Here is a 12,681-nt window from a genome sequence, read left to right as displayed (position 1 = left end):
GTATCCCTCCCACACACTATCCCCCCCATCCCAGCCTGCCTCTGTGGCAGGGCATTCCCTTTTGTTCTCTCTCTCCTTTTGGGTGTTGTAGTCTGCAAAAGAGGTATTGAGTGGCAATCATGTTCAGTCCATAGTCTACTTTCAACATGCATCTCCCATCCTGGGAGGATCCTCCAAACACCCTTTATTTGGTGCTCCCTTCTCTATCTGAGCTGCCCTTTCCCCTAGAATGCCCGACTGACCTCTAAGCCATGAAGTAATCCTGCTGGTATTGATCTCGGCTATTCTTGGGTATTAATCTCCTATTTTGTTACTTTATGTCCCCCAGATGAATGCAATCTTTTTATGTCTATCCCTCTCTTTCTGACTCATTTTGCTTAGCATGATGCTTTCCATGTAGTACCACTTGTATGTAAATTTCATGACTTCATTTTTTACTAAAAGCTACATAGTACTCCATTGTATAGATGTACCAAAGTTTCTTTAACCAGTCATCTGATCTCGGGCACTCAGGTTTTTTCCAGATTCTGGCTACTGTAAAAAGTGCTGCAGTGAACAAACAAGTGCAGATGTCACTTCGACTATACATTTTTGCCTCTCTGGGATATATTCCCAGGAGTGATATTGCTGGGTCAAATGGGAGCTCAATTTCTAATTTTTTGAGAATCGTCCATACTATTTTCCAAAAGGGCTGAACCAGTCGACATTCCCACCAACAGTGAAGGAGTGTCCCTTTCTCGCCACATCCACGCCAGCATCAGTTACTTTTGTTCTTTTGAACGTGGGCCAGTCTCTGAGGTGTGAGATAGTATCTCATTGTGGTTTTGATCTGCATCTCCCTGATGATTAATGATGTAGAGCATTTTCTCATGTGCTTTTTTGCCATTCGGATTTCTTCTTTGAGAAAGTTTCTGTTCATTTCATTTTGATGGGGTTGGATGTTTTCTTCATGTGAAGTTCAACCAGTACTTTGTATATCCTTGATATCAACCCCTTGTCAGATGTGTATTCGGCGAATATCCTTTTCCATTCTGTAGACTGTCTTTGTATTTTGGTCACTGTTTCTTTGGAGGTGCAGAAGCTTCTTAGTTTAAGATAGTACAATTTATCTATCTCTGTTTTCATTTGCTCGGCCAGTGGCGTGACATCTTTGAAGATACCATTAGCTTCAACGTCTTGGAGGGCTTTGCCAACTTTGTCTTCAATGTACCTTATGGTTTCTGGTCTGATATTGAGGTCTTTAATTCATTTTGATCTTACTTTTGTACATGGTGTTAGGCAGAGTTCTCAGCCCATTTTTTTTGCATATAGCCGTCCAGTTTTGCCAGCACAATTTGTGAAAGAGGCTTTCCTTACTCCACTTCACATTTCTTGCACCTTTATCAAAGATTAGATGACCATATGATAGAGGGGCGATGTCAGTGTATTTAACCCTGTTGCATTGGTATGCAGCTCTACCTTTGTTCCAGTACCATGCTGTTTTAATTATTACTGCTTTGTAGTAGAGTTTGAAATTAGGGAGGTTGATTCCTCCCATTTTCTTTTTCCCAAGAATTGCTTTAGCTATTTGTGGGGGCTTATTGCTCCATATGAATTTCAGGAAAAGCTTTTCTCTTTGAGTTTCAGTCACACAATGATGGATCACCCAACCCTCCACCAGTGTACATCTTCCACACCAAGGTCCCCAGTATCCCCAAACTGATCCCACCCATACCCCTTCCTTTAGGGCAGACAATATCCCTGAACTCTCTTTTGTATTGCCTATTATGAATAGCATAAAATGTCATGCAATCACAAGAATGGCTGTGTGCTCCTGGAATTCTACAATTTTAGATAATTAGGGTCTAGAGACGTCTCTGTGTATAAACACAAAAAGGCAGCAACAACGGCACTCTATCTTTCCCACCACCTGCTTTCCTTAGCCTCATGCTGCTTCCCCCACCCTGGGGAGATTGTGGCGATGGACAGGTAAAGGAAGGAAACGGGGGCCAGGATGGTTGTTCTCAGTTGCAGTTTATTCCAATCTCATCTCCATTCTCCTCTGGTTCTCCATCTGCTTCTTCCTTCCCCATGCTATTTCATTCTCCTCTGGCTCTGGACTCTGAATCTCCCAGCCCACTCTTACAGTCTAGTTAAATCACAAAGCCATGAGGGGTTGGGGCTTACACATTGCTGTGGTCACAATCAATAGGGGTAAAGTTCTTTCCGTCAGGAAAAGCTGCTTTTAGAACAGATTCTCAATTAGCAGGTCGACCCACCCTAGAGCGGAATCCCATGGGTGTGTTTCTCCTCTCCTTGTCCAATAAACATATAAGCATTCATAATATTAATCATTTTGTATGGACACAATAAGAGATACATTAAGCTATTAGAATTGCTCTGCTGGGGTCATCTTGGTCTCAGACTACTGTACTCAGGGCAGATAAATCTTTCCTCTCCAAAGCAGGGTTCAAGTCTTGTCGTTACTTTTGGATCATGACAGCATTTGTCCATGATCAAGCTCTTAACTTATAGTTAAGAATCATGGCGCATTGGCCTGGCCCATTTCGATGCCAGGGTAACTCACAGCTTACCCTGGGTCCATTTAGTCCCTCATCGGGACCCTGCTTTTGGGGTGCTAGGAACTAAGGGCAACTGAGGCTTAAACCAAGAAAGCAGATGCCCGGGAGTGGATAATATTCGAAGTCAATTAAATCCTAAGTTAAAAAAGAATAATATTAACTGTCTTCATGTATCTATACAAAAAGGACATCGTATTAAAGTAAACTATTCAAAAGACATAAAGAGAGGAGAAAGGCAATATTAACTTATAATACATGTTCAGTGTCCTAGAAGGATCTGTCCTTACAAATAACAGAGTCTGATTAGAGGGAAAAGCTGATTAACTGGTTGGGGAACTGTGATAGGTGTAACCTGATAAACCTAAGCTCCTCATGGCAAGGGAGAGAGGACAGTGAGATGTTTGGTTTGGAGCTTCTTTTGTGTGTTTATGGATCATGGCCATTAAGGAGCTAAAGTAGCAGCCAGAAAAAAACACATGAGAAAATGCTCTACATCATTAATCATCAGGGAGATACAGATCAAAACCACAATGAGATACCATCTCACACATCAGAGACTGGCCCACATTCAAAAGAACAAAAGCAACCTATGCTGGCGCAGATGTGGCGAGAAAGGAATACTCCTTCACTGTTGGTGGGAATGTCGACTGGTTCAGCCCTTCTGGAAAACAGTATGGACGATTCTCAAAAAATTAGAAATTGAGCTCCCATTTGACCCAGCAATACCACTCCTGGGAATATATCCCAGAGAGGCAAAAATGTATAGTCGAAGTGACATCTGCACTTGTTTGTTCATTGCAGCACTCTTGACAATAGCCAGAAACTGGAAGAAACCTGAATGCCCAAGATCAGATGACTGGTTAAAGAAACTTTGGTACATCTACCCAATGGAGTACTATGTAGCTGTTAGAAATGATGAAGTCATGAAATTTACGTACAAGTGGTACAACATGGAAAGTATCATGCTAAGCGAAATGAGTCAGAAAGAGAGGGATAGAATAGAAAGATTGCATTCATCTGGGGGATATAAAGTAACAAAATATGAGATTAATACCCAAGAATAGCTGAGATCAGCACCAGGAGGATTACTCCATAGCTTAGTGGCCAGTCGGGCATTCTAGAGGAAAGGGCAGCTCAGATAGAGAAGGGAACACCAAATAAAGGGTGTTTGGAGGATCCTCCCAGGAGGGGAGATGCATGTCGAAAGTAGACTATGGACTGAACATGTTTACCACTCAATTCCTCTTTTGCAGACCACAACACCCAAAAGGAGAGAGAGAACACAGGGGATTGCCCTGCCACAGAGGCAGGGGGGAATGGGGGGATGGGGGTGAGGGGGATATTATCCATGGTGGTGGAAAATGGGCACTGGTGGAGGGATGGGTATCTGATCATTGTATAATCAAACCCAAGCACAAAAAATTGTAAATCTACAACTGTACCTCATTTTGTTTCACTAATAAAAAAAAATTTAAAAAAAAGTAGCAGCCAGAAGCAGTTTGTGGGTCTGAGTTCCAGGGTCCCATTGGGATGGGGGAGGATGAGAAGGACTGGTCCATTCACTATCCCTTGAGGCCTGGAGTTTCGCGTCACTGAACTTGCACTTCTCAGTGGGTTCTGGAAGTTGGCGATCCCCAGGGTTTATAGTGAAACAGGTGAAAGGAACTACACCTATCTCCATCTGAGGCACCCCAGTGAAGTCAGCCTGGCTTAAAGTCTGGAGGCATCTCTGCAGCAAGCTGCTCCGTTCTGAGCTTCTTTTGTGTCTCTGGATCATGGCCCTTGTTTCCATCTTTTTCAGAAAAGTAAACTATTGGCATATGCCTTGCAGGGTGTGCCCATTTGCCCACAGCATGCCACACTGCTGGCCCTAACTACAGTTTTTGATCTTTTTTGAGAAGTATAGGCTCTGAAATAGGGCCAATAAATGAGCTTGTATAGGTGAGCCGGAGTGGTTTGTGGGTGGGACTCCCATATACGTAACTTTGGCTGTTTAATTTCTTCGTAAACTTGGCCTCAAGTTGTTGGGTCTGGCCAAAGGCACAGCAGCAATTTTGGAGTATCAGGAAGTCTAATGGCACCATCAGGCTGCTGATGCACTCATCCCACAGATATAAGTTAACCTGTTGTTGACACCCTATCCCCTCATATGTCTTCTAAGAACACCTTTTGGCCCTTCCGGTTAACCTAGATGATGTTTTAGTGACTACAAACCATGGCATCGTTGTAGTGAAAACCGTTTATATTTTATTTTAAAGGACTTTCCTATAAAAATGTCAAATACAGGGGAAGAGGTTTTGAAGAGTAACCCTTTAGCAACCATATTTCAATGGAATACAGACTAATTTCAAGTATAAAACACATACAGGAAAGAAGTTCACCACCTAAAGATTTATAAAAATATGACATTTAATGAACACCCTAAAGGTCTTATTTTATCAATTTTATTGCATTATTTTATCCATTTCTCACTTGAATCATACATTATCTAATATATTTCATTTTAAAAATGCTTTGCTAATCTGGCAAACATTGAAATATTAATCCCAGGGCATCTACAAATAGGTTCTATCTGATCCTACCTTCCAACTCATCTAACTTATAGCCTAAATTTTGTTAACTTGTGTGGTTGTGACTAACAGGCAAAGAATAATGTAACTTCCTATGTTTACGAAGCAGAAAGAGAGATAGAGTTCATCTATTTCCCTATTTCTTCCCTAATTTTTCTCATTGTAACTCATAGTCAGACAAAGAACACAAAAGTTTATAGTGACAATAATAAACCATTTGTAATCCTCTAGTCTACTGTAATTCCTGTAAAGCATGCCAAAATAATTGATTTTATTGATAGAAATATGGAGAACTGATACATATAAATTCTAAAAATGTTGTATCAAGGTAGAAGATTTTAATGCTGAATTGATAAATATCTTTAAATGTGTATATGCACTATGCGAAGATTCTGGATCTAATATTTTAAATCATGGACTAAGAGTACTCTCAAAGTTAACAAAACCTTTACCCCAAACTGACAGAGTTTTAAAATATCTTAAATTCTGAAAAGTAGGAGTTTAAAATTTAGGAAGAAATGGATGTGACTGTGACTTGTTCTGCTCACTAACTCTAGTCTGAGCACCTATTTTTTTCTGAGGACAATATTGAAATACTAATACATTTATCGGCAAAGCTCTAATATCTTTTCAATTTTTTTTTTGGTACTATACCTGGAAATGTTTAGGGGTTACCTCTAGCTCTGCAGTCAGTTATCACTCCTGACAGGGCTTGGGGGACCATATACCATGCCAAGGATTGAACCCACGTCAATCCATAACCTCTGTGCTATTGCGCTGGTCCCCATAGTCCAATATTTTTAAAAGCTATGTGGTGACTAATACCAGCTGTCTAGGGTTCACAGTGAGAAATGATGTCATCAGACTGGATACCAAGATTCAATTAGGAGACTAATAAGATAGCAATTTCCTGTATTCACTGAGAAAAATGAACTACTAGAATGATAGGGGACTACCGGAAGCATTTAACAGACAGAATTAAGATAGATATGGGTATTGTGATGGACAATAGAGATAACACAATAAATAGAATGCCTATTTTTTAGGAGTCTTTGGTGCTAAGTCACTGATCATGATATCTTCAGTACCATGTATACAATCACTCTATAGATTTTTACTGATTTGCATAGGAAATATCAGTTTATGTCTACATATATATACATAAACGTATATATGTATATTAGATGTGGTAAAAACTGTAATGTGAATTATTATAACAGAGTCCAAGTCAAACATTTTAAAGTCTTGAGTCCAACTTTAGACCAAATGTCTGTTAAACAGAGAAATTGAGTTTCTTTGAGGAACACTGGTCACAGAGCTAAAACTCTATTCTGAAAATTTACCTCCTCACTTTCTTCCAGGGAAGAACACTATATATCAAGGTCACTATTAAAGATATTAAATAATCATATCACTTGGAAGAGTTGGAACGATAGCACAGTGGTAGGGCGTTTGCCTTGCAAGCAGTCAACATGGCCGACCCGAGTTCAATTCCTTCGTCCCTCTCAGAGAGCCTGGCAAGCTACGGAGAGTATCTCGCCCGCACAGCAAAGCCTGACAAGCTACCTGTGATGTATTGGATATGCCAAACACAGTAACAAGTCTAACAATGGAGACGTTACTGGGCCTGCTCGAGCAATCGATGAACAATGGGAGGACAGTGACAGTGACAGTGAATCACTTGGGACAATGAGACCCTGTTCCTCACTGACAACATTTCTTAGAAATTGTAAGTGTCACTGTGATCCAGTAGGAATAGCAGAGACCTGTGGAAATGAGAAGATAACTAGATGCATGGTTTGTAGAAATTCTATGGGAGTCCTAAGGAAATATACTTAGCATCTGGCAGAAATCAAGATTGTATGGGGGGAAAACTCAAGTGAAAGCCATAAAACTAATTTACCTACAAACATAACAAGCAATATGCAATACCACACTTTTACCACTTTGAGGACTTCAAAGGAAATCATGTAATGCTTCTTACCACTTACTCATTCAGTTTGACAGCTTGGCTTATGCAGAAGATAGATATGAGAAGGGCTGGAGCAACAGTGTATCAGGTAGGCATTTGTTTTGCACGTAGCTTACCTGGGTTCAATTCAGATGGCCCCCTGAGCATCACCAGAAGTGACCACAAAGTCAAGAGTAAGTTCTGAAGATCACCAGATATACCCTAGAAACAAACCAAAAAAATTACATTTTTTTCAAAAAAGATATGTAGGTGGGAATATCTCAGTGAATAATCAGAAATATAACTATGTTTGGCAATTACTGTCACAGACATGATTTATTATTTGAGGTAATCCAAAACCAATAGATACTTGTCAATTGGGTATGCAGTAAATATTTTTCTAATTAAATTTATTAAAAGTTTACTTTTAATTAAGAGGGTTAGCAAAATAATGTTGTTGACTTACCTCATAGATAAATCAAACTTCTAGTCCAATGACATAATGTAATCTAAAGGTAACTTGGTTAACTAAAAAAAATATAAGATATTTGGGGCTAGAGTGGTAGTATCGCAGGTAGGGTGTTTGCCTTGTGCACAGCGGACCTGGGTTCAGTCCCATATGGTTCCCTGAGCACTGCCAGGAATAATACCTGAGTGCAGAGTGAGGAGGAATCTCTGAGCATTTGCTAGATGTGACCCCAAAAGAAAAAATTAAATAAAATTGAATAAATATGTAGCAACTTTTTGCCACTACATTAATTGGATCTTGTGGATAGAAAGATGCAATTACTGTGGCTATTTGGGTAAAACTCAAAACACTTCAAAATTGGGGAAAACTCCACAAAAAGTCATGGTCTTATATCCTGATGATATTTCTATTGATTCTGAGCTTGGCAAGTCTCAATTACCTCTATGAAAGTAGAAGAATATTTGCTACATACTATAATTCCTACCATTAAGGAAAGTGTATGGTATATTTTAAGGTTTGGGTCACAATAAATATCTTATTTGAGCTTTCATTTTCAAATCACCAAACTCTAGGTTTTTTCTTTTTATTAAAATGTTATTATATTTGTATCTAAACTCAGAAAAAGTAAAAGTCTGCAAGAAGTTTGAGCTACTACAGAAACTGTTCTACTACTTGGCCCATCGATATTGCAGATGCAATTATGATTGGAGTAATTATAGAAAATTGTGATACTGTATGACAGTTTTGGGCAAAGCACTACTCATGAGTCACAAGTAGACTTTTAAGATTTTAGAATAAAATTATACCAATCTCTCAGGACCACTATGCTCCTATTAGGAAATAATGTCTACATTGTTTCTGGTTTCTAGCAGAAACGAAATATTTTATATAAACTTTTCAAGTTGTCATCTATCCTAAGCTACCCTTCACAAACTATTATTGTCTGACCAGCGCACAACACAATCAGAGTTTGACAGAAGCCTATTGTTAAATGGAAGACACTCATATGGGATAGATACATGAAAGTGACCTGAAATCATAGACTGTAACAAAGGGGTAAAAATTAAACACAGATATTATAACCCCTAACCAAAGCTCCAATCTTGATACTTAGAATCTCATTAGCATTTCATATGATAGATGAAGTAAAAAAATAGTTATTTTTCTTGCAAATAGGTCTGTAAGATTCACTAGAACTACCTCAAGGATTTGTCTGAATTAAAGAAAAATCCTTCTGCAGGCAGAACTTTGAGCAGTATACCTAATTTTACCCCGACATAAGTCATAGTTAGGGAAAAATTTCATATTGATTCATAAGTTATGGTTAAATTTCAGTGCCTTGAAAAACATGTGATTAGAAACTTGGTGATAAAAAGACTGGGAAAGAGACATTTGGATATTTCTCTCTGAATGCATATAAAATGTCAGAGTATTTTTGTTCCATCTGTGAATTCTCACCAAAGAATAGCATCCAACAAATAAGATCTTTACAATCATCTGAACACAATGTTATCCAAAAGAGTAGAGTGTTCTGAAATGTCTAAACTACATTTTCCAAGAAAATTATTATCTAAAATATTTAAGACTAAGTAAGAGCTAATGTGTTGATTCACAACAGTGATGCTTTTACATTAAATTTCTGTAGAAAGATTACATATTTATAAAGCAAGGCTATTCAATAGCTGCATCTAATTTTCTGTACTTATACTGCACTGTACATATGTTACACTTATAACAGTTGGAATTTTATGATAGATTTATCTAAGAGAAACAGCCCCTAAGGAACTTGCTCCTTTGTCTCTGTGTTCCTAATACCTGAAAATACACTGTCATTGTCTCTCTATTTATCAATAACCTATTCAAATAACAATAATCCTTAATAATAAAACATAATCAAAATTGGAAAAAATTGCCTTGAAAAAGAATATAGAGAATAGGAATTTCAAAGAGACTATTAGGGAATATTTTTCATCAGAAATTGAGATGGCTACAAGAATTTGAGGCAAGCTAAGCCTCTCAGATTTACAGCTTATTGCACTGATGTGGGTCCAAAAAAAGTCTTGGAAGTCAACCAGGGAAATTCTGTCATATATAATAGTAAAATGAGGGGCACATATACATTCCATATTATCAAGGGTAGTGGTAAAGAAAGGAATATGTATGCACAATTACCAAAACAAACTGAAAGGTATGTAACCCATAGTATAGTCAGAGAAATTAAAATTGTATTAAAGTATTTTGAAAATGGATTAAATGGATAGAGGAAAGAATCTATAAATATACATAAATAAAAGTTTCACTGTCACTGTCCTTCCGTTGTTCATCGATTTGCTTGACAGACCAGTAACATTGTGAGACTTGTTGTTACTGTGTTTGGCATATCATATATGTCATGGGTAGCTTGCCAGACTTTGCCGTGCAGGTGAGATACTCTCAGTAGCTTGCCGGGCTCTCCGAGAGGTGCGGAAGAATCGAACTCGGGTGGGTCTGTTCGGCCCATTCAAAGTAAACGCCCTACCCGCTGTGCTATCACTCTAGCCCCAAGTGTATACTTACTATTATAAACATCTTCCCTGAATTGAGTATTTTATTAGTAACCATTAACAATCGGTATTTTGTTAATAATTTGGTATCCACAGGTCCTTTATAATAAACCAATTTAAGCACTATTTCCAATAACAGGAATTATAATCTGGGTACTTTCTGTGAAAATTGAATTTATTTTAATATTATGCTATTATTTCTTCTATTTTTTTCTTTTTGGGTTACACTCGGCAATGCTCAGGGATTCCTCCTGGCTCTGCACTCAGGAGTTACTCCTGGTGGTGCTTGGGGGACCATATAGGATGCTGGGAATTGAACCCAGGTAGGCCACGTGGAAGGCAAATGCCCTACCCACTATACTATCACTCCAGCCCACTATTATTTCTATAGTTTTAAGTGTTAAAATAATGATTAGTGAGTGAAGTCATAAATCATTATTTTAAAGGTGACCGTCAATTATTCTATCTAGAACAAATGTTTGAAATATTTCTGAAGGTACTGGGTCATCTAACTCTTATGTTTCAAAATAAATATGCATATCATCTTCAATATTATTTAAAAACTCAATTTAAAGAAATTTCTAGATAATTTCATGCCCTTGTAAACATTGAAAAGTAGCCCAGATTTATTAATTTTTTAATTGTCTTTCTGAACTCTTTAAACAGAGACCTAGTTTAACTTTCAATATAGAAATTTTATCGTTTCATACAACCTCATTAAGAGTTTCTATAAGTAAAATCTTGAGGTTTATTTTTATGAAGATTCTCTGGAGATAACATGTAAAAGATATGCAATGAAAACCACTAAAATATGGTGATATATGGTTTCAAAATGTATTTGCTTAGTCAATACATAGTGAACTAGTTAATGCTATGCTGACTGTTATACTTTTCTAGGAATGATAAATTAATACCAAAAGCTAGCAAACATTTATAAACCAATGCAATTATTGCTATATTGATGATTCTCCTCAGGGTTTGTTGTCTGTAAATAATACATATGTTTTGTTGTCGTTTGTTCATTTGTTTTAAAAATAAATTCCATTTTATTCTTGTTGGTTGAGCAAATATTTGGCAATCTATAAGATTTGTACTTGTTTACTTCAAAAGTGAAAAAAAAAACAACATCCTAAGCTATTAGTCATCGATTCATATGTATGATGATCTTTTCTCCAGGCTCACAACCAATAGTATTTAAATTTTAATACAGTAAAACTACCATGAACCCATGCACTCTTAGCTCAAAAGTGTAGTGTTATTAAGAAGCAAAGTCAAATAATGTCACCTACTCCATATTAATATACACATGGAATAGCCCCGGGGAGTTTTTTTTATAATGGAATTCACCCTGGCATTTCAATTTTGAGATAATTTCATTAACCCTCTGGACGGCTCAACTGACTACATTGCAAGTATGACGACAGATATGTTGGAGGTGGTCTAGTTGTCCTTGTGGTCCATGTTGCTTCAAACAATTTAGTAGCATTAGTCGCTTTGAATTTAATGTTAGTCAACCGTACAAGGACAGTATAGATTGAATTGATCAATGTCACCCTCAAGGGAGATTAAAGGCATCTTTTTTAAAGATAGTGGAAAATAACAAGGCTAAGAAAAGACAACTTACTTATGTGCTGCATGGAAGACTTAAGTTTTAAAAACTCTTGATGCTGTTAAAAATCTAACAAACGATTGTAAAGAACATTATTTATGTTTCTTTAAATCATAATTAGTGAAATATAATTTAATAATGGAAAATGTATCCTCTTCATCAGGTATACAATTTTACAGGTTTTGAAAAATGTATACAACTGTGTAACTATTATCGTTATGAATATGTAAATAGTCACCCTTTCTACAATCTTTTGCCATGCACCCTGTAGTCACTCCTTATATCCACTGTTTCACTATTGCTGACTTGAAATTTTGTTCATATTCCTCTTTTCTAGAGTTTCATATCTATAGAATAATAATAACACGCAACTTTGTGGTGCCTATTTTCATTGAAAGTAATAAAGATTTAAGATTCTGTTCTGTGGAAATTTATCAATGCTCTGTCCTTCAGCAATAAAGCTGAACAGTATTTTACTATATGCTGGGTAGGCCAAAATTTTATTTAGTCATTTATTAACTTCTCTAACATAAACATCTACACATAAATCTATATTTTCTTGCAGATATGCTGAGAGTATTTTTTCTAGGTTGGATATTACATTATATTCATATATACATCTCATATACTATATCATTTTTTAAATCATTATATAAGGTAGTCTCACTATTTTTGCATTTCTTACAACAATGTGTAAGAGTTGTTTTACATCCCTTTCGATGCTTAGCATGTCACTTTTTTAGACATGCTTAAAAATATGAAAAATATCAGTTTCATTTTCATTTAAATTCCATAATGCTTGAAATTCTGAGAGAAAAGAAAAAATAAGATCTAGTAATTCTGACTTCGAGTTATATTAGAATGCAGTAGTAATTAAAACAATCTACTATTGAATCAATAGATCACTAAACCAATAAAATAGGATAGCAGGCCCCAAAATTATTGCACACATATATGGGTAGGAAATCATAAAAAGGA

The sequence above is a fragment of the Sorex fumeus genome, unplaced genomic scaffold (genome assembly GCF_029834395.1).
Source record: "Sorex fumeus unplaced genomic scaffold, SorFum_2.1 ptg000013l, whole genome shotgun sequence".
Classification (NCBI taxonomy): Eukaryota; Metazoa; Chordata; class Mammalia; order Eulipotyphla; family Soricidae; genus Sorex; species Sorex fumeus.
Note: the sequence above shows the minus strand (reverse complement) of the source record.